Source organism: Mastomys coucha, unplaced genomic scaffold (assembly GCF_008632895.1).
Source record: "Mastomys coucha isolate ucsf_1 unplaced genomic scaffold, UCSF_Mcou_1 pScaffold13, whole genome shotgun sequence".
Classification (NCBI taxonomy): Eukaryota; Metazoa; Chordata; class Mammalia; order Rodentia; family Muridae; genus Mastomys; species Mastomys coucha.
In genome coordinates this window covers 25,307,036-25,334,193 of record NW_022196895.1, presented here as the reverse complement: position 1 = coordinate 25,334,193, position 27,158 = coordinate 25,307,036, and the positions used below count along the sequence as shown (strand labels likewise).

Genomic DNA, 27,158 nt, shown 5'->3' with positions numbered 1-27,158 from the left:
ACCGCAACACGAGAACTGTATTAAAGGGTAACAGAATTGGAGAGATTGAGAACTAAGGTCATAAGAGCTGTCAGCTGTTTTGCTTCTGCATACGTGTTCACATCTACACTGAGGACACCTCTGTTCACCCATCTTCATATGTGTCTTTGTGTGTGTGTGTGTGTGTGTGTATATTCCTTATCCTTTCTATTTCTTGCTTATGTGTTGCATAAGCCTTCACTTACCTCGAGACTGGTCAAACAAACATGAGTTCTGTTTGACACAGTGTTCCTGTCTCTTTTAAGTCAGTTTAACACGTCCACAAAAATGTTCCTATGGGTGCCCCACTTTAATGCTTGACTAACAAGGGTTTTGTGAACAATTGTTATGTAATAGGCACTATAAGTGTTTATAATTTAAGATGTTAGGCAGAACATGTTGAAGACTGATTTATTTTCATATATCATTTTCTTATTAGACAGTAGGCAACTAAATAAAGGCTTCTACTTTACTTATGAGTCTGTCTAAGGAACTAGCAACACTTCATGATTTGATGAATCATTTGCTACCTCCCTTAATTACAAGTTATTTGAGCGGGTTTATTTTTACGGCCTAGATTCTGAACACAGTGACCTCATCTTCATTCTGAGAGCAAACCGTGCTTGTTTTTACACACTTATTTTTTTTTCATGGACCTACTAGCCTTTCATTCATTCATTCATTTGTTCATTTGTTCATTTGTTTGCTCATTCATCGATTCATTTGTGCCCTCTTCAGACTAATTTTAAGTACATGCTCTGGAACTTCCCTTCCTTTGCCTTCTTTATTGCATCTTGTTTATGTCTTATCCTCTAGACCTTTTTATCACGAGTCAAGCACTAACACTTTTGTTTTTATCTCCCCATTCCCAGATAAATGAACAGAAATAAGTCCTTAAATAGGATATTTGCAGATCCTACATGTGCCATGGATTAGATCAGGGTGAGAAATCATGTCATAATGCATCTCTGTTTCATTTTGGTCTGGTTAAACTCACATGCTTGGAACATTTTATATTTGAAGTATTCTACAGTTATATATTAAATTATACTACCTCTACTTTTGTATGAAGTTTGCCAGTAATCTAGGAATGTCTTTAAAGCTGGGGGTCACAATGTGTCTTGGGACATTTACACCATATTTACTATCTCTACAGTGGCCTTTTCAACTTTATTGTTTTGTTCTATTGATATAAAGAAAGTCTTTCTATCACATTCTGGTGCTGGAAAGTCAGTAGTGTAAGAAATAATTAACATGTAACCAGTTGCAAAATCTTTCACGAAAGCATAACTCTTTCTAGATCTAGGATATGAAGATGAGCTGTGAGGTTGGCTGTCCAAGCTGCCTTATTTTCGCATCAATGTGGATTAGGATAAGGTAATGAGAACTAATAATACCTAAAAGATTCAAGCACTCTCCTGGTTTTTGTTTTAACTTATACCCTTGGGTAATTAACACTCCTGTTGGATCTTGGCCATCATTGACACATTTTGCTGTCCTGGTTGGTGTCAGTGAATCAACACTTAGATAGTACCTTCTGTGGCAGACTCTGTTCTAGGCCCAATGGAAACATTAACTAATGGTAACCATCGCAAAAATACTAAGCAATGTTTATTCCAGAGTTATTGTTAAAGAAAGTGCAAAAAAGAATATGGAAGGTATATAATACTCATTTCTTTCATTCTGTGGATTTCTTCTAAAAGATTCTGTGGGCAAATAACAACAGAATTGTTTTGCATTGATCACAAGCATGCAGGACTGTTTAATTTAACCATACAGAACCCTGGCAATCTGATGGTGGATAGGAACCCCCAGCCCTAGTCTTTTTTTTAATTTTGCTTTTGTTGTTGCCTATGTTTTTGCTATTTGCCTAAATGTAAAAAAAGCAAACAAAGAAAAGTCCACATGAGTGTTAATATTTACACTTATATGAAGATATTTGAGAAAGTAAAAATAGAAGAGTTGAGATTTTCAAAACATAAATAAAATATCAGGTTGAGGTTAGATCTTGCAATCTGTTTCCAAAAGTATCTAACTATAGGATTTCAGACGAAAACCACTAAATACCACAGAGGAGCAGCAGTTGTAGTTATATAGGGACAAATGATTTGACACTCAAAGCTTTACTGTGTAGACTTTTGCTTTTCCCATGGATTAGATTTCTTCCCACTCTGGAGTATCAGTTGCTCTAGGAAGAGAAACAATGTGTGCCTGCTGCTTCCTTTTCTTTTTTATCTTTAGTATATTTTAATTTTTTCAAATTAATATATAATTACATCATTTCCCTCTTCCCTCTCTTCCCTCCAGTCATTTACATGTACACTCTCCTCCTCTTCAAGTTCATGGCCAGGGTTCTCTGACTATTCTCAGTTGTTAATATGCATGTGTATATTCATATGTACAACATGCAGTGTATTTGGATGCATATTGTATATATGTTTTCTAAACATATTTATACATTTTTCAGTCTGTATAATGTTACTTATACATATATCATTTTAGGGCTGAGCACTTGTTATTGGACAACCAATAGTGGGCATTTTCCCTGAGTATGATTATTTATTTCTCTTGTTATGTTCTTTAGATAAATTTAGCGATCAGCAACTCTTCTTTTCAAATGTTAGAAATTATCACAGACAGCAACAAATTAAAATCAAAGATCAAGTGATCTTCTGATGCTCAGCCACATACGATACATCCACAGCCCAACCCAGGCACCAGAGGCTAGGGAACATTGCAGAAGAAGTAGTGAGAACATTGTAACAGCTAGAGGAATGCTCTGCTTGCTGCGATTATAGTGTCTTCTTGAGATGACAGGGAAGCTACATACATGAACTAACAACAACCTGGCTGGATAAGCAAGATCATAACACAGATGGCGTGAACACATACATGCTAACATAGAAAGGGAGAAATATTCTGTCCTCTACTCTAGAACAAGAACGGCACGTAAATTCTGTAGGGCTTCTAGATAAGCACAGTGAGGCAATAAAGGAGACAGAGGAGAAAGGGTGAGACAAAGAGAAGGACAGTGAGAGGTGGAGAGTGAGTGAGAGAGCAAGTGAGTGAGTGAGCAAGTGAATGAGTGAGAGAGCAAGCAACTGAGTGAGATAATACCCAGAATGGAAAAGAATCGGGTATCGCTTTGACAAGTCTCATACTCTTTCCAAATAATTTCTCCTGTGATGAACTAGTGAAGAAGTGAGGGAGTGAGGGAGTGAGAGAGCGAGCAAGTGGGTGAGTGAGTGAGTGAGTGAGTGAGCAAGTGAGTGAATGTGTGAGTGAGCAAGCATAAGATATTAAGAGGGTTGCTTACAGGCACTGGACTCCAACACATGCATCCTGAGAACCAAGCAAACAGAGATGGGTCTTTTGTGATGTTTGAGGAGAATAACTTCTTGCTGGCAGCCTCTGGCCTAGAATAAGACAATGACAATGGAGTCTTGCTTAGAGAACAAATGGAAGAAGAGCAGCTTTCAAAGATAGTTTTGAGAGCAGGAGAGAAGAGAGGTAGAAAATGGCAGAATTCCTGAGTGACGTAAGTGGTAAAGAAGGAAGTATTTTTGAGTAGTAAGACAGAGCTCAAAAAGGGGAAGGCAGAGGGAAAATTAGGAATGCATAGGGATTCCACAAGGTTTGTCAACTTACAGCAAATGAAAATGAAATAGTGTATAGAGGATAAAATACAACATGGCAGCTGGAAATATTGAATAGAGAAACAGAGACTTCATTTAGCAGCGGTGTTCAGTAAGGGACCCTGTGTACTCTGATGAAGATTCTCCACAGTCTCAACATATATTTGTGCATGTTTCTGATAAAAGCTAACCCATATACATCTGTTGTCCATGCATGTCCAGTTTTGGCTTCGAATTAGTGATTGAACTTTAAAATCTGTACATGTTGGTATGATAAGAAAAACACAGCAGAATGATAGAAGTCATTGTAAAATCTAAAGTTCTAATTCAATTTAAGGATGCTTTGGATACTTATTCTGTTCCCTGTAGAAATCATTTTATTTTTGCATAGATCAATAGATATTATTAAAACAGTCCTTAAAAGAATTTGAACATTTGAGAGTATAATATACAGAAGCTAATCACAGTGTCATTGTATTGTAACAGAGGTGTGGAACAGGACAAGGAAAACACTAATGATCATAAATAAATGTCTGAAACTCCATGGAGACTTTAGATAGGGCAGGGTATTATGTTTGAGGTGGGACTGAGGACCAGTAGTTAATTGAACAAGAGTGATGAGGAAAAATAGAAGTGCTCTACATGTGCAAATTATGGCTGTACAAAGCGACACATTGACTTATGTTTGGCTATTTTTTGAGAAAAGGATCAGTGATGTGAATTCTGCAGCCATGCAATCATAGTCAATATTGTTTCCTCATCACAGGAGAAATTATTTGGAAAGAGTATGAGACTTGTCAAAGCAATACCTAATTCTCTGTTCCTTTCTTGGTATTAATTATGTACAGAACCTTTGTGGGGCACATAAGAATCTTGCTTTATATTTTTAAATGAGTAAAAAAAAATGTTCATCTATGTTCTCATACATCTCTTTATCTCAGTATCTAACCTTCCAATCTACAGACGCAGTTTCTTCTCTAGTTCCTAAGGGTGACTACATGATTGCTTAGTCCAGGTGTTGGAATAATTGTGATAAATTAAATGAATACTGAATGCTCCGTGGCCTCCACCTGTGTGAGAGGCTGCCTTTCTCAGAGAGGTTGAAGAAACAGTCCATGCACTGGCCAACTTCCATTGCTGTAGGTATTTCTGACAAGAACATTTTATCAAACTTTAAAAAAGCAAGTAAATTATAAATTTAGAAACCAATTTTTGTCTTCTGGTAGAAAAACAATATTGTAAAGCACAATGGAGATTTTCTGCAAAGGTACATGCAAATACATGGGAGAATTTCTTTGACTTTGTTGGTTATGCTCCCTATATTAAATGTAGATCAGTTCAAGATATCTCAAGAAAAAGAATATAAATTGTTCTTGTTTATAATAGATACAGAACGATCAGTAAATGACTAAGGAACTTTATGTAGACTGCATGAAGGAAATTTCCAGTAAATTTCTCTCTCATCATGGCAGTGTCTTTCTTTTCTGTAGCTAATTCATGTTTTCTCCTCTTAGTCTTAGATGCTTGTTTTTCTTTTTCCATTCTGCCTTATAAATGTGTATTTTTAATTACTGTCAAGACATATGGGTCTAATATTACAAATATTACAAATATTTTAGTTCAAGCTCATACCATCTGATGGTCATTGTTTTCTCCCATAATTCAATTGTCTGAGTTAATCCATGACATACCTAGGTTTCACATCATCTTATTTGTCCTTTGAAGAAATATCTATTGTGGTACTTAGGCATTCCCTTTTACAAAGTCAATCACATTATATAATTTATGGAGATATTTCTTCATGTACTATGACAGGATGAATGGGTCATCAGGTTTTGATGCAAAGTGAACTGGACAAGTAGAGAGTCCTAAAGGTAGGAAAACACTTGGAATCAATGAAGATGAGGAACAGTATCCAACAGCTAGGAAAAATAACAAGCCAAGCATCTATTCAAAACAAAAATTAGTAGTAGGGAATCTTTGCACCAAAAGACCACATGAAATATGGAGAGATGTCCTTTGAGTAACTGATTAATTGATAACTTCCTATGAGTATCCTGCTCCTACATCTACATGTCTTTGTTCAGGTCACAGTGTCATCATATATAACAAAATGTATTCACTATTATCTCAAGTATTTGTTAAAAGCATAATATAAAACTCAGCATTTCCAATCACAGTTTATTTCTCAGTTGAGTTTATCCAGGGGATAATAGCTGAGCCTATGGGGAGTCTTTTACTCAGAATAGAATGATATTGTGATTGAGGAAGAGCAAGAAAAAAAATAAGCTTATCTTGAACAGTGTATTCTGACTTTTCTCTCGCATCTTTCTCTTACTCTACCTTTTAACCACTACTAATAGCAGTATCACTCCTGGACTCTCGAGGCAATTAAGAACCGGTTTCCCATGAAAGAAAAAGACCCAACCAAATGTGTGTCTATTGCTATCTGTAATTGGCCCTCTACATTTTCTTACTATGAGCCTATCTTTGGTAAAACTAGAGAGATTTAAAAGTTGAAATATAGATTAGGGCATGCTTATGTATCTACCATTTACAATTCCAACCAAAGATAGATCTGCGTTGAAATTGTGCCATTGAATTTGAAGTAAATTATATACATACTTGTATTAATTTTACTTCTTGCTGATGCAATGGAATTGCTGAATAAAAAAATCAACTTACAGAAAAAAGAATTTATACAACTCATTATTGTAGATTATAGTTCTTCATGGAACTTTAAACAGCTAGTCATACCACACCTACAGTCAAATGCAAAGAGCAATGGATTGATGCATACATAATAGTCTTCTTATCACTTTCTCTACTCTTATATAGTACCAAACCCCTGCCTAAGGAATGGTATCACTAATAATAGGTGTGTCTCCACATCTCAGTTTATGTCAATAAAGTAATTCCTCTTATGTACAGACACAAACCAATCTTGCTATGACAATTCCTAACTGAAATTCTCTAACAAATGACTCTAGATTGCACCAGAAGTTAACACTAACCTTCAAAATACTTGGAAAATACAATAAATCTAAAGAATGAGTTTACTAGTGGATGTATATATTGTTATAGGGCCCTGTAACTGCTGAAAAGGCTTTGTTGACAAAAAATGCTTCTTTTCTAGCAGGTAGATGAAGGAGACTTTGAGAGTTGTTGACTGTTGTACAGGGCCCTCAAGAATGAATACGAATTAGACAGTCATAGAGCAGGTGACCAGGTATACTAAGCAGGGTGAATGCCAAGGGAAGGCAAGGAGTAGCCAGTGTCTTGAACAGTTTATGGTAAATATAAGACAGTTAAGTTTAATTTAATGAGGATTACATTAATGGGGAGTCAAAGTTAAGGTATTAAAGCCTGTGGTATTTCTGAGTTAGAAAAAAACAATGCTATCATTTTCCCTATCAGGAAGGACACAGGGGCAATGGGTAAGATGAACAACCACTGGGTAGTGACAAGAAGTAGGTATAGTCAGGAAACCAGAGAAGAGATGCAGTAGACAAGAGTGATAAAGGTTATTCAAACCAGTAAAGAAGAGCACAGACAGTTTTTTTTTTGTTTTTGTTTTTTTTTATTTGTGATGCCCTAAGCTAAGTCATCATGGTAGACAACAAAACTGTAGAAACTGACATGAAAAGAAATTGGGGTTTGAGTTTGATATCCTGCAAGGAGCGTTATGTTTTAATTAAACAAGAGGAAGTCAAGGAAGAAGAGATTGTAGAAGAAAATTCCATATTCACTTTTAAATACAATGGAAAAGTATGTAAAACACTTAATTTATGATCTCTTACAAGATATGAGAAAAGTAGAGATATAGTTTTGAAAGAAAAGGTTATTTAATGTTTTTTCTACAAAGGTGAATTCTAAGAAATAATGATGGTTTTCATTTGTGTAGTTATGGAGCATGGACTAAAATGGGAGGATTCCTATTTAGGAAGCACACATCTTAAACTCCAGGAAGATTAAGAGCAGAAAAGGGAGCCAGAGAAAAGAACTCAAAGCATCAGAAAGAAAATGGTAAAAATCGATGATAGTGATTAGAGACAGATATAAAATAGATGAGAAATTTATAGGAAGTAATAGATAATAAATGATAAGACTATATAGATATTAGAAAACAGAATACATAGATCATTGATTGATAGGTGATAGATAGATAATATAGATAGATAGTTGGTAGAAAGAGGGGACACAGATTAACAATAGAAAGAAGATAAATAATGGGCATTGATAGATATATATGAAGAGAATAGATGAAAGATCAAATACATGGATGGATGGAGGGAGGGAGAGAAATATAGGTGGAAGAAAAAATGAATTACTAGACAAAAGAAAAATGGGTTGATGTAGGGATGAATGGAGAGATATATGGGGTGATTGATGATGATAAATGGGTAGATAGATGGATAATGGATGAATAGGAGGATATAGCATATATATGGAGGATAGATACATAGATAATAGATAAAGAATAAATATTGGCTATCATAGAATCAGAAAAAAATCTAGAAATGATTTTACATCTCTAATACCTTTCTGAAATAAAATCTGTGTCAACAGGAATCATGGGAGCAGAAGTTACATAGAGAGATTCAGAAAGTTATAGCCACACTGTGGTCTTCCTTCTTGTTGAGCGTCATGTGGTATGTGAATTGAATCTTGGGTATTCTGAAGTTCTGGGCTAATATCCACTTATCATGTGATGAGTGCGTGCCATGTGCGTTCTTTTGTGATTGGTTTACCTCACTCAGGATGATATTTTCTAGTTCCATCCATTTGCCTAAGAACTTCATGAATTCATCATTTTTAATAGCTGAGTAGTACTCCATTGTGTAAATGTACCACATTTTTTGTATCCATTCCTCTGTTGAGGGACATCTGGCTTCTTTCTAGCTCCTGGCTATTATAAATAAGGCTGCTATGAACATAGTGGAAAATGTGTCCTTATTACATGTTGTAGCATCTTCTGGGTATATGCCCAGAAGTAGTATAGCTGGGTCTTCAGGTAGTACTATGTCCAATTTTCTGAGGAACCATCAAACTGATTTCCAAAATGGTTGTACCATGTGCATTGATCCCTTGTAATCTCACCAGCAATGAAGGAGTCTTCCTCTTTCTCCACATCCTCACTAGCATCTGCTGTCACCTGAGTTTTTGATCATAGCCATTCTGACTGATGTGATGTGGAATCTCAGAGTTATTTTGATTTGGATTTCTCTGATGACTAAGGATGTTGAACATTTCTTTTGGTGCTTCTCAGACATTCAGTATTCATTAGTTGAGAATTCTTTGTTTAGCTCTGTACCCCATTTTAATAGGGTTATTTGATTCTCTCCATTCTAACTTCTTGAGTTCTTTGTATATATTGGATTTTAACCCTCTGTTCATTATAGGGTTGGTAAAGACCACTGTGTGGATGCTTCAGTTCTTCTTAGAAGGGGGCTCAAAATACCCATGGTAGAAAATGCAGAGACAAAATTTGGGGCAGAAACTGAAGGAAAGGATATCCAGTGACTATCCCACCTAGGGATCTATCCCATATACAGTTACCAAAACCAGACACTATTGTGGATGCCAACAAGTGCTTACTGACAGGAGCCTGATATAGCTGTCTCCTGAGAGGCTCTGCCAGTGCCTGACTAATACAGAAGTGGATGCTCACAACCATCCATTGGACTAAGCACCAAGTCCCCAATGGAAGAACTGGAGAGAGAACCCAAGGAGCTGAAGGGGTTTGCAGCCCCATAGGAGAAACAACAATATGAACCAACCAGTACCCCCAGAGCTTCCAGGGACTAAACCACCAACTAAAGAATACACATGGAGGCACCAATGGCTTTAGCCGCATGTGTAGCAGAGGATGGCCTTGTGGGACATCAATGAGAGGACAGGCACCTGGTCTCATGAAGACTTGATGTCCCAGTGTAGGGGTATGCCAGGACAGGGAAGTGAGAATGTTTAAGTTAGTGAGCAGGAACAAAGGGAATGTGATAGAGAGGGTTTCAAGGGGGATAAAATTTGCAATGTAAATAAAGAAAACATCTTATAAAAATAAAAATAAAAAAAAGAAAGTTATAGCCAATGAACCACATGGCATCCCATCTGCATAGGAGAGACAGTGGGGAGACATGAAAGTCCAGGGACAGAGAACATGTCAGTCTACTTGCTATATGTGGTTCCATTGATTTCATGCTCCCATGCATGCTCCCTGGTCCATCAGGTTTAGTGGAGACCTTTCCTTTTCTCCCATCTTCTTTCTCCCCCTTCTCCTCCTTCCTCCAAATCTCCTTTTTCTTTCTTCCTTTTTCTCCTTATGGTCCCTATCTGTGACCCCGTCTGGGATATGAAAACCTATCTACCTTTATTATCCCCAGCAATTGGCTCCAGCCACTTTTATTTAATGAATAGGTTTAGATTGGGGAGTAAGGTTTACACAACAAAAGGGCTGCTGTGCCTGAGAATCTGCTTGTAGAGGGCAACCAGATCTTGAGCTTCAGATTTTAGCATTTGTATACATAACACCAGACCAAACTCCACAGTGCATGTTGTAACAATTAGTCTAATTGAATTGCTGCATGGGTAGGGCACATAATGAAGAACGGAGGTGAAGACAATGGTGAGAAGCTGGTGAAAATTGTAGCCAGTGGCAGATCCCCTATCTGCTCTTCTATCAGGCACAGAGGGTATTATTTATATATCTTATTTACATCACTTACTTTGAGAATAGGAAGAATACTATGTCATTTTAAGAAAAATATCACTTGGTATAGAGATCTCCCTTTGAGCTCATTAGCCTTAAAACAAGCATGACACTGCAGTAGTACTATATAGCCTTTCCCATGCTCAAAGCTCTGGACAAATATTAGCTAATTAGTTCTTCAAACACTTAATGGAAGTTTTATAAGTATGTATTATTGTTCATATCATTGTGTCGGGAATGGAGACCAGCCACCTAGGGAACTTATTAAGGAAGTAGTGTTTCTTTGACAAAAGCAAGAGCCTGTCCTTTAAATATATGCTTCTGTCTTGTCACTTGCTTCATGACCATGTGTCTACCTTCTTAAAAGTCACGAGTGGTGATACAAGTAGTTGAATGAATCTTAGAAACTGTCTATACTCTAAAGGTGTGGCCTCATTTTATTGCATGGGCCTTTGTAGATTCCCTCTATCTCTTCATCTATAATGGCCTAATTAGGCTGACACAGAAAAATAATCCCCATTGTGGCCACTGTGATGGCCTTCTAAATGCTCTTCCATTACTGCCTAGGTCTTGCCTCTACCACTTTTACCCCAATGTTGGATCCAAGATTCAATGAGATAAAATTTTATATGAAACTGCATCTCTTAATCTATCACTTTAGACTGTCATATCATATCTAAGCCTCAGTAAAGTTTTACATATAGCATTTGGGTTGTATTCATGCATATTTCTGAGCATGATGTACTCCCTTTGTATATCTTCTCAACTTGATACAAACTTTCTAGTCTCATACTCATGTTGTGATGAAGAGTTATAAGCAGTGAATGTAATATAAGACACCTATAAAACAAACAAGAAATATTCAAAGGCATCACTACCACTGCTACCAGGAAAGCCATACAACCAGAATCACAGGGGCCACCATTCCAGCAAACTACCTACATACAAGTTAACCCTCAACACCCAGCTTCTATTTGACTTCTCCAGCATTATGAAAAGATTGCAAACGATACCTCTTACACATGCATATTTTCAAATATCTACGTTTCCCTACCATTCCTGTTATAATTTACACTTTCCAAGTTCCCCTTATTGGCTGAGCTTTGGATGATTTCATTTTGCTTCAGGCTTGGATTTTTGTTACTTATTTTCCTACTCGTTACAACTACTGTTTTGTTATCTTGATGTCTAACCAGTCTTTTTCTTCTATGAGACCATGGCTGGCCACACTCATAAGAAAACTGAATCTTTTCTGCAGGTAGCTCCACTTGCGAGGGAGTATTAGTGATTCTAACACCAATTCACAACTCTGCAGAGAGGGTCTTCATTGAGCTAGCTGGGTGCTCACACCAAAAGATGACATTTCCTTGAACCTTTGATTTTCTGATACTTCCCTTCCATCAGCAACTGTTTGATCAGAAACAAGTCCATTCTATGGGTGGACATTATTTGAGCAGGGTAATCATACCGTTCTCTCATTATCTGGCTAGTTAGGTGTGTGCTCATTAGTCTTCAGTGCAGCTCTGTATCCTTCTTGTAATTCAGTTCTCCTTTGCTTATCCTGAGGAAGGCACTACAGTACATGTTTCTCAAGGAGACATGTTTGTGCAGACCTTGTATTATATCCATACTTGTGGGAGTGGGGTTGCACAATCCTCTATATAAGGTGTGAATCCTAAGAAATGGTGAGTAATCTACTGTCTACTGTGAAAGCTCAGTCTTGGCTTCTTATGCCTTTCACTGTGCTGTGGACCGGGGCTGAAAATTTAGCAAAGGAAAAACCATAGAAATATATTTATATTTAGAGAATGGCTTGGAGAAAAGACACACACATGTTAGACAATACTTGAAAATCCTTTAAAATAACTTGATGCAGACATTGCAATGTGAATCTGAGTCCTCAATGATGTGATAGTCAACAGAGATTGGTGTATGTTGTTTTAAAGAACTACGAAAAGATGAAAATAAATAAAGGTCCATGACATTACAACTTCAGGCTATGTCCTCTTCTCCTTCCTGTGATTGTTGTAATTTTATAATACTCTACATTTATTTAAACTGAACAGATTAATATCTTTCAGGTATTCTACTTTATTGCTGCTAAACATATATAAGTGTAGTTATGAGCAGACAGGAAAATCTATACATTTCTTAACACTAACATGGAGGCACTAAGAGTTGCTTCTATGGTCTGCTACTCTTGTGCCTGGGATGGCAGCATGGGCAGAGATTACATAGCTCAGTCTCAATAGTATTGTTTACACATTCTATAACAATGTCTTAATGCCATTTCTCGCTTCATTATAAACTAGGTTCTATGGATTAGGATAAGTGGTAATAATACCTAACTGCTTTCTGCTTGAAAAGCAATCAGGGCCTTATTAAGAGAAGCCACACTGTCCTAATGGGGAGTAGATCACAGGCCACATTTGCCTGTCTGTCTGTCTGTCTGTCTGTCTGTCTGCCTGTCTTCTGTCTCTGTCTCTCTCTGTCTCTGTCTCTCTGTCTCGCTCTCCCTGTCCCTGTCCCTCTCCCCCCTGCCACTACCACTCCCCCCACCCTATGTATGATGGGGGGAGAGGAAACGTGACATCTCCTATCTTTTATTACTGCAATCAAATTGATGATAGATATCTTTTCTTTCTTTGAATTTTTATAGCAAGAGAAGAGGAAAGATTCAGAAAGGGGACTTGGCACATTTTCACTTTCCTGTGATGCGGTTGGTTGATGTTCTCAGAAGCTGTGTTTGTAAGGCTGATTGGTTCAACACTGGGGACAGAGCCCTGTCCAGCACCATTCTTCTTATCTACTATGTACCCAGGGTGCTGTTTTCATTCTTGGAAGGGTAGCATATGCTTATGGGACCCGGATCTCCTTATTCTGTACCACCCCCAAGAACTCTTCCAGGTTTCCCTTTCATAGATAAGACTTGGTCCCTCCTTTCATCTTCACATATTTTAGTTCTTCAGACATACTTCAAATTGTCCATTCTCTCTGAAGCAAGCCTCACCCAGCCTGACTCGGGCTTTGCCTCCCTTTGAACTGCTGTCTATTATTCTCAATACCTCTTGTAGACACTGAACCTTATTATGCCGAGCTGACTTATTTATAGCTCAAGATGCAGACCTGACCCTGTTATATTTTACTTGTTTTTATTTCCATTTCTCCTTTCTCTTTCATCTTCCCCATAATTACCCAATGTTATGCATTGCATGCCCCTACAGCCTTAAAATGTATGAGGCATCTGCTAAATTGTAAACTGTTATTTGTAGATACATGAGATTTATTTTTAGTTATGTAAAATATATTGCACAAAACTTCTTAGTATATTTCTTACACGATACTGCATATTAAGCTATTAGAAAAAAATAGAATGCATACCCAACTATGAGTGAAGAAACTATATCAGCAAACCAGGATCTACAGATTCATTTTCAAAGCTGCTGGAGAGCCAGCATGAGGAGAAATCAATTAATCCAAGCACTATCCTTCAGATGTGCAGTTCTCATTTTAAACTTCAAACAGACAAATAGTAAGTAGATAACCTTTGTCCAAAAAGGTCAGTTAGTTAAGACTGTCACGAAACACTGAGTGTGCTATTCTCTGAACCCACTCTTAGTAAAGATGAGCATCACTGCTCAGCTCAGAACCTGCTCATCTGAGCTTTCATGCAGACAGGCATGGGTTTGATTCTTCATGTAGATAGACGGGAATGTTCGTTTCTGAGGAGGTCCACTCCACTAGGCTGAAACAAATACCAAAGATCTAATAAAATCAAAGTTAAATTGCTTTAAATACATGCACTATTCTCACCTCAATTTACAATGGAGCACTATCCCTATGACGTTTGGCACACGCCTTTACTCCCAGCACTTGGGAGGCAGAGTCAGGTGGATTTCTGAGATTGAGGCCAGCCTGGTCCACAGAGTGAGTTCCAGGACAGCCTAATCTACAGAGTGAGTTCCAGGACAGCCAGGGCTATTCAGAGAAACCCTGTTTTGGAAAAAAAAAAAGACTAACCTATCTTTATACTTTACCTGTCTATAGCAAAAGGAAATTTAATGTAATTTAGTCTGGATACTTTATATGTATTATTGTTACAAACTTGTGATTTTATAAAAAATAAAATATTCTTCCTGGCACAGAATGTTGCCAGAGTGTTCAGTAATTGTCCTACTTTGACCAACAAGTCAGCAAGCTTAAGGAGAGAGGTAGGTGAGCTACGTATAGAACTAATTATTCATAGTAAGTAATTAAAAGTTTGTGAAATACTCAGGTATTATTTCATTCAGTACTATTTAAAATTCTACATAATAAATATACACAGTACCATGCTTAGAAACTTTGAGATTATAATTCCACCACCTCTGTTATTGCCATAGCCATACAGGAATGGCTTGATGTGAGCAAAAATGAGTCTCTGATTCAGAAGTGCACTGTAACTACTTTTATCCCATTAGCAGATCAGTGTTAGGTTCAGGGTTGATTCTGTTTAATGTTTGACTATATCATTGTATCAGAGTAAGTTATTTTGATTAGAAATAGGCTATTTTTCTTGCATACAGACAATTTAATAAACACAAGTATCATGCTGAATAAATAATAACCAATCACAACGAACAGTAGAGTGTTAACAATTTTTTTCTGAATATCTCATTTGAATTGCATTTCTGTATCCATTGCACCCACCTCCCCACCAAAAAAAAAAAATGGAAGCAAAATTTCATGTTGCTAAGAAAAATTAATTGATGGAAAAAAAATCACAGGTTATTTGAAGCTGAAATAATTCTCTGTTTGACTTATTAACATATTGCATCTTCGGATAAACCTTGTTTTTGTAAACTATCTGAACTCTTTGTGTTTCATTTCTGAGTGCAACATGAACAACAGCAGGTTCGCTCATCCAGGAGTGTGTAAAAGTGAAATGCTTCCTGCTGTCATTGCAGAGGAACGGCGTGGAGCAGAGCCCGTGGCCTCTGCCACACAGCACTGTTCATCTGTCAAACTCTTTCATTTGAAAATAATGAGCGGTGAAGAGTTTGAAAAACTAAATCTATTAAGGATATTTATGCAGGAGAGCTATCACTAAACACCTCCATTCACTCATATAATGAGATTGGCATCCTGATAAAATTCTTGTCTTGTAAGATAATGATCTTATGGCTTTTTCTGGCTCTTAAAACAAAGATAATTGGGTTAATCTCTGCAGGAAGTCCATCTGTTACCAGTAAGCCATTTTCATTGTGGATGACTTTATTTTAGAAACAAGGAAAAAGGCCTTGCCACTTGCTTCCTGATCCTGGGAATTAAAAGCATGGAAGTCAAAATCTAAAATGTGGTTGTGGAAAATATGACTCCTTTGGTGAGTTCTCTATGTGCAGTATCTATGAGAGATGCTGGCAATAGTTAAGCTTTATGTTTATAGAAGGTTTTTCATTAAGAATTCAAACATGAAGTTTCTGGCATTATTCATCATTAATAAGCAAGTTTGTGAGACAAACACAAAAAAATATTAATATAGTACAGTAATGTGGTACTGTATATAGACAAAACCACACAAATAGGAATGCAGAAATTGTACAGGCAACTTCAGCTTATACTGTCAGGTGCGTTGACTCCATCATATACAGCATCATGTTGTGCATGTCTTGATTACTTCCTGTTTAAGACTCCAATCTTCTGACTTAATTTTGCATATTTGTTGAAGATAAATTTAAGCCTCCTCTTTTATAGTCCACAATTAGAGGAAGCTACATAGCATATTAGGTGCTTAAATATTTTTAAATTATATTTTTATGAAAAGTGGATTGCTTAGCATTTATTTTAGATAAGAAATAATTTCTTTGGGTAGGGAGGTAGGTCTGTGAGTAAAGTTGCTGGCTGAAAGAGTTCAGATGCCCAAACCCCATGTAAACCCTGAAGTGATCGTGCATACACTCATAATCCTAGTGTGGCTAAACCTAGATGGGAGGTGGAGGAAGGATGATCCTTGGGAGCTCCTGAATTAGCTAGCCTGGTGTATACAGTGATCATCAAGAAGTCTTGTTTCAACTGAAGATAGAGGGTAAGGATTGATATTCAGATTGGCCTCAGTCCCATAAACATGTACTTGGCATGAGTAGGCCTGCACACACACATACCCAAGCAGGTGCTTATAAATAAGTCATACACACAAGTCATGGAAACACATGTCAGAGGCATGCCTATATGAAATGCATCCATATCAAATAAAAACACATATATACTTCACATACATATACAAACATACTCTAAAGAACTACTTTAAGAATATATAGATTGTCCAAGATAATTTAGGAAAAACGCCACTGATTATTCTGATTATATGGCTTTACTGATGTGTTCAATTCCAGCACTGATATTTTCTGGTAACATCAGGAAAGTCTTAATCACCTGTACTTCATGTTTCAGAGAGTGACTGCCTGGTCATGTGTAATACCTTAATAGTGACCAAAGAGAGCCTTATGCCTTGTGTAAAGAGCTTTGATGGCAGACAGGTTTGTCAAGCTGCCCTCTTCCTACTCTTCTTGGTCTTCATGGAATGAAGCAAACTTAAACATTGCCTTTCTGATAGAGAGCTAATATCCAATATATACAAAGAATTCAAGAAGTTAGACTCCAGAGAACCAAATAACCCTATTAAAAATAGGGTACAGAGCTAAACAAAGAATTCTCAACTGACCAATACCAAATGGTCGAGAAGCACCTAAAGAAATGTTCAACATCCTTCGTAATCAAGGAAATGCAAGTCAAAACAAAACTGATATTCCACCTTATACCAGTCAGAATGGCGAAGATCTAACTCAGGTAACAGCAGATGTTGACGAGGTTGTGAAGAAAGAGGAACACTCCCTCATTGCTGGTGGGATTGCAAGCTGGTACAACCACTCTGGAAATCAGTTTGGCAGTTCCTCCAGAAATTGGACATAGTACTGCCATAGGACCCAGCTATACCATTCCTGGGCCTATACCCACAAGATGATCCAACATGTAATAAGGATAAATGCTCCATTATGTTCATAGCAGCCTTATTTATAATAACCAAAAACTGAAAACAACCCAGATGTCTCTCAACAGAGGAACAGATACAGAAAATGTGATACATCTAGACAATGGAGTACTACTTAGCTATTAAAAACAATGAATTATTGAAATTCTTAGGAAAATGGATGGATCTGGAGAATATCATCCTGAACACACACATCCAATCACAAAAGAACACACATGGTATGTACTCACTGATAAGTGGATATTAGCCCAGAATCTTGGAATACCCAAAATACAATCCACAAACAACAAGAAACTAAAGAAGAAGGAAGACCAAAATATGGATACTTTGTTACTTCTTTTTTTTTTTTTTTTTTTTTTTTTTTTTTTTTTTTTTTTTTGGTTTTTTTTCGACAGGGTTTCTCTGTATAGCCCTGGCTGTCCTGGAACTCACTCTGGAGACCAGGCTGGCCTCGAACCCAGAAATCCGCCTGCCTCTGCCTCCCAAGTGCTGGGATTAAAGGCGTGCGCCACCACCGCCCGGCTTGTTAAAAGGGGGAACAAAATAGCCATGGAAGGAGTTGAAGAGACAAACTATGGAGCAGAGACTGAAGGAAGGACAATACAGAGACTGCTCCACCTGGGAATCCTTCCCATATTCAGTCATCAAACCCAGACACTGTTGTGGATGCCAGCAAGTGCTAGATGGCAGGAGCCTGATATAGCTGTCTCCTGAGAGGCTCTGACAGTACCTGACTAATACAGAAGTAGAGGCTCACAGCCATCCATTGGACTGAGCACAGGGTCCCCAATGAAGGAGCTAGAGAAAGGACCCAAGGAGCTGAAGGGTTTGCAGCCCCTTAGGACGAACAACAATATGAACTAACTAGTACCCTCAGAGCTCCCAGGGATTAAACCACCAACTAAACAGTATAAATGGTGGGACTAATGGCCCCAGCAGCATATGTATAGCAGAGGATGGCCTGGTTGGCCATCAATAGGAGGAGAGGCCCTTGGTCCTGTGAAGATTCTATGCCACAGTGAAGGGGAATGCCAGGGCCAGGAAGCAGGAGGGGGTGGGGGGAGAGTACTGGATTCTTCATTTTTATTTTTTTTTCCAGAGGGGAAACTGGGAAAGGAGATATATGACCTGTAAATAAAGAAAATATCTAATAAAAAACAAAACAAAACAAAAAAGAAATAACAACAACAACAACAACAACAAAACATTGTCTTTTTGTCTCTGGATCTGGAAAATTAGCACATTTCATTTTGCAAGAAATAGCCTCTGCATGAAACAGTCATATCCGTCACTTCTTATAGTCATAAAATTCTGTTTCATAGTCCCCATTTTCAGTTTTGGAAATTAAATCTAGAAAACATGTTCTAGCTTTTATACAGATAAGAAGGTTTCCACAGAAAGAAGGTAAAAGGAAGACAGTACAACTGTGTCTCCACTAAATTAATACATAGCTACTGAAAATCTTCCATGTGGAATCAACTATACTGAGAACAACTTGTGGATGTTTCTGTAATGTGTTGCCACTTACATCACGGGGAAGAAACATCCCAGACTTTTTATCAGCATATAATTACACCTTCAACAAAGACTATAGAGTAAAATTGCCAGTGCTAGAGAAGTGGATCACAGAAGTTCCTAATCTGGAATGAGATCCCAGGACACATTGAGGCAGCAATGGCTTGACACTACCCTGCTTCTGCTTTTCCTGAGCTGCCAGTGAAGATTAGCAACAAAGAAGCCCATGGGTTGATATCTTGACCCACAAAGTGATGGTATTTAGAAGCTATTCTCTTAAGAGCTGATTCAGTAATGGGGATGGAGTCCCCATGAATGGGGTGAGTGAATGCAGTTATAGAATGGTTTCAACTCCTTCTACCATCTAAAGAATACAAAAAGGTGTGGAAGATTAGCAACTGAGCAGTCCTTTTCCAACACTTTGGTTCACAAGGATTCTGCTGTGTATAAGGATTTTATACTTCTCAATTCCTTATATAAGCCAACTTATATAACTTTTGGCCTCTCCTGTCTGGTTATTTCAATTAGAATACTGCCTTCAAGGCTCATTTGTGTTCAGTAAGTACGCTAAGCCTGAGGTTTAGACATGACCTCAACCAGCCATGGAAGCTCAGATTTGGGAAGGGTGAATGAGAGATAGATAGGTAGGTATTCACAGTGACTCTAAAGACTATTAAGATAGAATAAAGTCACCAGATCCTGACACATCAAGCTTCAAATTTTGACTTAGAAGAAAAAGGAGAGCTCCTCATAAGAAAGGGATGGTCATGACATTAAGGGAACAAATACTGGATTAGTCTAAGGCTAATATGAAACGTTAAAAATGGGAAAAACTTTGTCAGGAAAGAAAAAACTCTGTTTCTTTAAATTTAGACAATAATAATGAATGCAAAGTAGAAAATCAACTGAAAGAAATACAACAGATCCATCAGCTTATACTCTTCTGCACATACTAACAGGGTTAAGATAGACATTCCTTTTTCATAAAGAGTCCATGGTGATGAGGAAGGGATTTTTAAAACTGTGGCAACAACCCCAGCCACTGTTGAGATCCGTTTCTACTTTTTAACTAAAGGTAATGCAGTTGATGGTCTAGAACAAAGAGCTTGAACATGTTTTCTGTAGCATGCTGGAGAGCTCGTGTCTACCTGGAAGCTCTGAAATTGCTTCATACTGTAAGGAAGGTTGCATTAGGGTATGGAGCAGCTAAAGCCAGTAGAAGATAAGCAATGAAGCAGAAAGATAAAGCTGGGTTCACAAAGCAGTCTCTGATGACTCAAGATACTGATGCGAATTACAGTTTATTATACTGCCAGAGGGCAAAGAAGGCAGAGCTCTCCCAGATACAGTGAGGAAATGTCATTGTCAAAGAACTTGTCATATATTTGGATTCAGATTTCTCGTTGGGTCTCTCCCATTGAATGGGAAGGAGAGAGATAATACTTCATAAGGTCAGTTTGGTTATTTTAGTTAAAAATAAAATCTTAGTTAACACCTCCACTTAGGTTTGAACAACCATATATGATATTATGCTACCTCCTGTCTTCATTTCTTTGTTACCTCATTCTGATTTTTCTTCAGTGTATCTACCTCTTCTGAATAAATTACTTTCTGAATACCAAGCTCAGCATCCAGCAAATGATCAAGGGCACATTCTAGAACTTGAACACAGAACACAGTAAACAATTAATGTTAAATGAATTGCAAACAAACAAACAAAACCTAAATAGATGTTTTAAGATTTAAAAAAAAGCCTATTAAACCAATAAGATTAACAACATTATAGACAGATCAAGTGATCAGGTTCAAAGTCAAAAGGGCAAATACCATTCCACGAGGCACAAAGGAAATGGCTAGCTCTCAGTAGAGCAGACTTTTATTTTTTTAATTGGATATTTTATTTGTTTACATTTCCAATGCTATCTCATTTCTCAGTTTCCCCTCTGAAAACCCACTATTGCATCTCCCCTTACCCTGCTTCTGTGAGGTTGTTCCCCCACCCACCCAATTTCACCTGCCTCACCACCCTAGCATTCCTTTACACTGGGGCATCAAGCCTCCACAGGACCAAGGACCTCCCCTCCCATTGATGACAAATAAGGCCCCTTCAGCTCCTTCAGTCCTTCCCCTAATTCCTCCACTGGGGTCTCTGCTCAGTTTGGTTGGCTTTGACCATGCAAATCTGTACTGGTCAAGATCTGGCAGAGTGTTTCAGGAGACAGCCTTGTCAAGATCCTGTCAGCAAGCACTTCTTGGCATCAGGAATAGTGTCTGGGTTTGGTGTCTACATGTGGGATGGATCTCTAGGTTTGGCAGTATCTGGATGGCCTTTCCTTCAGTCTCTGCTTCACTCTTTATCCCTGCATTTCCTTTAGACAGGAACAATTCTGGGTTAAAATTTTGGAGAGGGATGGGTGGTCCCATCCCTCAACAGGGACAGGAGAGGGCATGCCTAACCTCTGGATATGGTCTCGACAGGTTCTCCCCTTTGTGGGATATTTCAGCTGATGATATCCCTGTGGGGTACTGGGAGGCTCTTGCTTTCCTGGCATCTGGGACTTTCTGGTTGCTACCCCCAGTTCCCCATCCTCCATTGCTACACACCTCTGTTCAACTTCCTGACCCGCCTATACATCTCCTCCTTCTCCTTCCATACCTGATTCTGCCCTTCTTTTCCCCTCCTCCTCTCTTCCTCCCAAGTCCCTCCCACCTTCTACTTCCCTTAATTATATTATTAGCCAGAAACTGGAAACAACCCAGATGTCCCCCACCAGAGGAATGGATACAGAAAATCATCCTGAGTGAGGTAACTTAGTCACAAAAGAACACACATGGTATGTACTCATTGATAAATGGATATTACACAATGAGTGTGGACTGAATGACCACATAAAGCTCAAGAGGAAGGAAGACTAAAGTGTGGATGTTTCAGTACTACTTAGAAAGGCGTACAATATAATCAAGAGAGCCCACGTTCAAACCAGGATATATAACTACCTTAATTTAAGGGATGGGAACCATGAGTTTCTGTTGGAATTAGGCAATTCTTCCAGGGAAGTCAAATATAGAAATGTTAAATGAGGCTCCCTTAAAGGAATGTCAGCAGTCAAGACCCAAAAGTTGTATATATATATATATATATATATATATATATATATATATATATATATATATATATATGGTACCCCCATTATTTTTAAGAAGACTCAACAATTTAAAAAGGTTAGAGGTTTAGTAAGCTTGATTAATTGGGTAGGGTGGAGCTAAAGTTGACCAATGGTGGTCACTTGGATACTGGACTGGTATGATTTTTACAGGAGGCTTATAGATGGGAAACCCGTGTAGTCATTGCCATCAAACAACTGGCAATCCAGAACAAGTCCAGACTGAGCCTCTGCCAGTAGAACTCAGACTAGGACTCATAAGCTTTTCTGAATGCTGCTCAGGAAGGGAATTACTCAGGATCTCAGGAGATAGGCATGAACATCTATATTTTTGGAAAGGACTCTGTTCTGAAAACTACTAAAGGTGGACATGGATTTCATAGGTGGTCCTAAGTCAGGTAAGGGAATTATCCAAAAATTTACCATGCTTTTTAGATTACTTATTTGATAGAGTACTTGCCAAGCATGCACAGAGACCTAGATTTAATCCCCAGTTCTAGATAAGCTACTCTACTAGCATGTGGAAGGAAAGGCAGGAGTATCACAAGATCAAGGACCTCCTGGGATTCATAGTAACTTTGAGACTAGCCTGTCTCAACATTAACCAAACAAAATCATGAAGGAAATGAGCATGTTTTCTTTGAAATTGTACTCTGTGAACCCGTGATGGTAACACTAGGTCTGGAGATCATGTCCTGAGGAAAGCCTGATTTCATAAGCTACAGGAAATTTTTCCTAATGCTATAGCATCTTTTTAATACATAATGAATAAATTCTTTGTCAGACACATAGTACCTGTGCCCCCATGCTTAGAACTGTGTCTGCCCTACTGTCACAAGTTTGTGTTCTGTAAAGCCTATATGTAGCTCTTGAGAATGACTAGCACATATGTAAGAAACACAATTGTGTCCAAAAATGTAATAGTCATACTGAGAAATAAAGTTCAAATCAGTAAATATGAAAATGTAACGTTTCTAATTTCCTGTTCTTATATTTCAGATATGGAAATGGAAGTTAAGAAACATGTTTATTCAGTTATAATTTTCATTTTGTATGAATCATGCTTGACCTCTCACTCGATTAAACACCCTGCCAATTGTTGAATTCATATAACTACATTTTCTTTTCATCTCTGGGAGACATCTCAGATGGTAAAGGAACCTGCTGCCAAGCCTGATTATGCGAGTTTGCACCCTTCAACCCACATGATGCAAGAAAACAAGAGACTCCTCCCATAGGTGGTACTTTGACCTCCATACTCATACTGGGGCACATGCACATCTCCTCAACTCCCCATCACACAGTAAATAAAGATAATATAGTAATATTTAAAGCTGTATATTTTTAATATAAAAATAAACCAATGAATTGAGGAAGGCTATTCTACTCGGTTATCTGTGCACATACCTTTGTTATTGTGGAAAAGTATCTACTTATCTTTATCTTACATCATTGTTCTGTGCTTATACTTTTCACCATGCTTCCATCACTATTGATCCTCCCCACAGGATTTGTAAACAATCACTTACATTCATGAAGCCACATAATGATCTAATATTTTATATTTACTACCCACTAGAATCTAAACCATAATCATCATCATTAACCAACTGCTCCAAAGTCTGAAGTAGTCCAGTGAAGACAATGAACAGTGAAGAGCTGCCAGTCCTGGGTCATGGCCAGTAGCCAGATGAGCTCAATGAAAAGAAGGACAAGACAGCTGCAAGCCAGGAGAGGGAGGCATCTGCCTTTTTAGTTTGTACTCCTAAGGATTTGGCACATATTAAGGAATAACATCTATCCAAATTTTGTGTTAGTTAATTGTGAGAAAATATCAATCATTTGATGTTGATTTAATCTGCCCTAGAATAGTTGTAGCACATCAAGAAATACACCAATAAAATGAACTTTTGCCCTCCCTACAAATAAACAAGGTCCATGTCTCCATTGCTCAGCTTGTTCTTTTGTCCTCTTTTATTAAAAATAATTTTTAATCACATAATCTAACCTTATTATAGTTTCCCCTTTCCCTTCTCCCATTTTCTCCCCACCATCCTTCTCATCTGGACTCATCCCCTTTCTGTTTCTCATTAGAAAACACACTGCCTCATAATGGATAATAATAAAAAATAAATAAAGACAAAACTAAAAATAGTACACTAAAATAGGACAAAAAAAACAGAAGGAAAAATGCCCATGAAGAAAGAGGTACAAGATACAGTTATAGACTGAGAAACTCATTCAATTGTATACCCAAGCAATCTCTGAAAACATTAAACTGGGAGCCATAATGTGTAGGAAAAGTACCAGTAGGGTAAAAAGGGAGCCATCTACTGCTGAGCTTGCATCCTTTGAGGATATATGTCCAAGAGTGGTATACCTGGATCTTCAGCTAGATTAATTCCCATATTTCTCTGGAATGGCCACATTGGTTTCCTTAGTGGTTGTATGAGTTTGCAGCTCCATGAGCAATGGACAAGTGTTCCTTTACTGAACAAGAGCTGCCATTTATTTTATTGTACATGGCCATTGTCATGGGGCTGAGGTAAAGTCCCAAAGTAGTTCCTATTTGCATTTCCCAAATAACTAAATATGTTGAACACTGAAATAATCATGTGGATTTAGCCCTTCAGTTTGCTTCTAGGATGAACTACATTTATCAATTTATGTATTTTGAACCATCTCTGCATGCCTGGGCAAAGTATATATGGTCATGGTGAATAATTTTTTTTGATATATTTTTGGACCTTATTTTAGTGACAATTTTGGGATCTATGTTTATAAGCAAAATTGGTCTGTAATGTTCTTTCTTTTGGGGGTCATTATGTTGTTTGGGTATCAAGGTAACTATGGCTTCATAAAATGAATTGAGTATTCATTGTTCAATTTAAATTCTATTTGCAAAGAGTTCTTCAATGTCCATGATCACAAATACCTGAGTGTTTTGCTGTAATGGTTAGTTTGTTATTTAAGATTTGGTTTAGAGGACACTAGATCCTGTAGAGAACCATTCATAGACACAACAAAAGAGGAAGTAGTTTGGTAAAATCTGATGTGAAATAAAGACACCTCATGCCTTTGTTCTGTCTCTCCCTCTGCATCTTTCTTCTTACTCAGTCAGTAGCATTTTGAAGAAGTGCAACATGGAAGTTCATGTGAACATGTGTATATGTATTTGGTTTTAAAACAGGATCTTTCTTATTGCCTTTTCTTTTTCTTCCTTTCTCCTTCACTCTTTTCTTCATTCCGCTCCATTTCTCTCTCCTTTCCACTTCTGTCTTTTCTATCTTCTCTTTTTTTTCTTCCAGTCCTCTTTTCTCTCCTCCCTTTTCCTCTCCTGTTATGTTTTTTTTTCTGCTGACTTAGATTGTTCTATCCCTCAGAATAGACTTTTCAAACACAAAACCAAGGTCTACTATGTTCCTTATTTAGCAATGGGGAAGCTTCTGACTTGGTAAAATAATAATTAATCCATCCTGAATCCAGGTTTGCATTTCATCTTGCTATAGAAAATTAAAAATGAGAATTTATTCACTGGGGAGAGAAGGTGGCAGGCTCTCTGTGTGACATAGGAGACAACTGGTAATATGGCCTACTCTCAACCTGATGAATTTTCTATATCAAGATTGAGGTCTCCTTGCTCTCATCCAAAGCTTCTAAAAAGGTTTATTTTATACAGGAAGGCTGCTATGGAAGAGAAGAGTAGATGTCTCAAGCTAGTGGGAAAGCTGACTGGGTGAGCAACAGAAAAAAAAGGGTGGATTTTTTGAGTTGTTTTTAGCAATCAATAGCTGTGATGACCCCCACATGGAAGCAGCAGGTTAGAAGGCTTAAATCTCTCCTGTGTTGTTAGAGAGAACATACAATCATGCTTATCAGTCTACCCAGATGTAGGATAGAAGAAAGAAGAAAGAGAGCGAGGTTTAAAAGCTGTCATTAGTCAAAGATCAAAATACAAAATTAAGCTATTTATTACACACTACTGGATTCTTTTCTCCCAAAACATTAAAGTATAATTGTCACTATAAATCACAGCCAAAAGTTTAAAATAAACAGAAACAAATATATAGTGCAGTAGTCAAATTTGACTAATTATCAAACTGTGTTTCAGATAATAGGTTTTAGAGAGAGTTTCAACATAGTCAAATTGTGGACCATAATGTTAAGAAAATAATTCCAGAAAGCAGGTGAATTAAATCTGGAAATACTGCCCAGAAGTAAGGGAGGAGGGGACACATTTAGGCAGAATACCCTGCTCCATTCCTGAAGAAAATATTTCCACTATCCTTTCTAGTTTTCCTTTTCCTTTTCTTTTCTTTGTTTTAAGATGGAACTTTTTATAGTGGACACACATAAAAAAGCAGCTTAAAATAAAGTTTATGGTAGAATATGTGACACAGTATGTGTAGAATGTTCCAATAGAGACAAAGAAAAAATACATCTTAACTTATGAATGAGTAATTTCTTTTCTTTTTTTTCATGACTATCTTTTTTTCTAGTCATTTCCCTCTGCACTGTCATTTGGAGGCTCTCACAGATGGGTGGGAAGGCATAGATGTCCAAACATAAAGCAGCTTTCCCTGGGGTCAAAGAAAATCACTGCATAAATCAACATAGATGAGGACTTCTAAGGGCTGCCACACGGCAGCTTCTCAAGTCCCTTTTGTGTAATTTGCGGGGACTTCAGCTTTGCTCCCTCACTACTTCCCACAGAAACGTTAGCGAACTTCAGACAGCAGCTTTCGCCTTTGAAACTTTGGGATATTTTTCTACTCACATCTTTGTGTTTGAACCTTCAATGCCACAAGCAGCCTCATAAGCATGGATTGCCAGAGCCCGGGGACTGAATGCCCTCCCTTAGTCACATAGGAAAGAAATGTCTCCAGGTTGCCTTCTGTGCCCCACAATGAAAATTTGGAGAGGACTCCAAAGTCCCTCTCTTCTATCAAAAATTAGGCCCAGAGGGCCTGGAACAATTTGTAAAACACAACAAAAAGGAGCAAGATAAAAATTCTCTGTACCCTCCGGCAGGGTTTTGTGCATTCAGACTGAACAGCAGCGGGCATTCCATTGTGCTATAGGGAGATGGA

The 27,158-nt window shown here is 37.8% G+C and overlaps 1 long non-coding RNA gene across 1 annotated transcript in view; it reads left to right on the top strand.

Moving 5' to 3' along the window:
• Positions 1-23,793, top strand: part of LOC116087574 — a 53,448-nt gene extending 29,655 nt beyond the window's left edge. The window contains exon 3 of the long non-coding RNA XR_004117493.1: positions 23,648-23,793. This is a non-coding gene — a long non-coding RNA (uncharacterized LOC116087574). The remainder of the gene's footprint in view (positions 1-23,647) is intronic.
• The last annotated feature ends 3,365 nt before the right edge of the window (positions 23,794-27,158 follow it).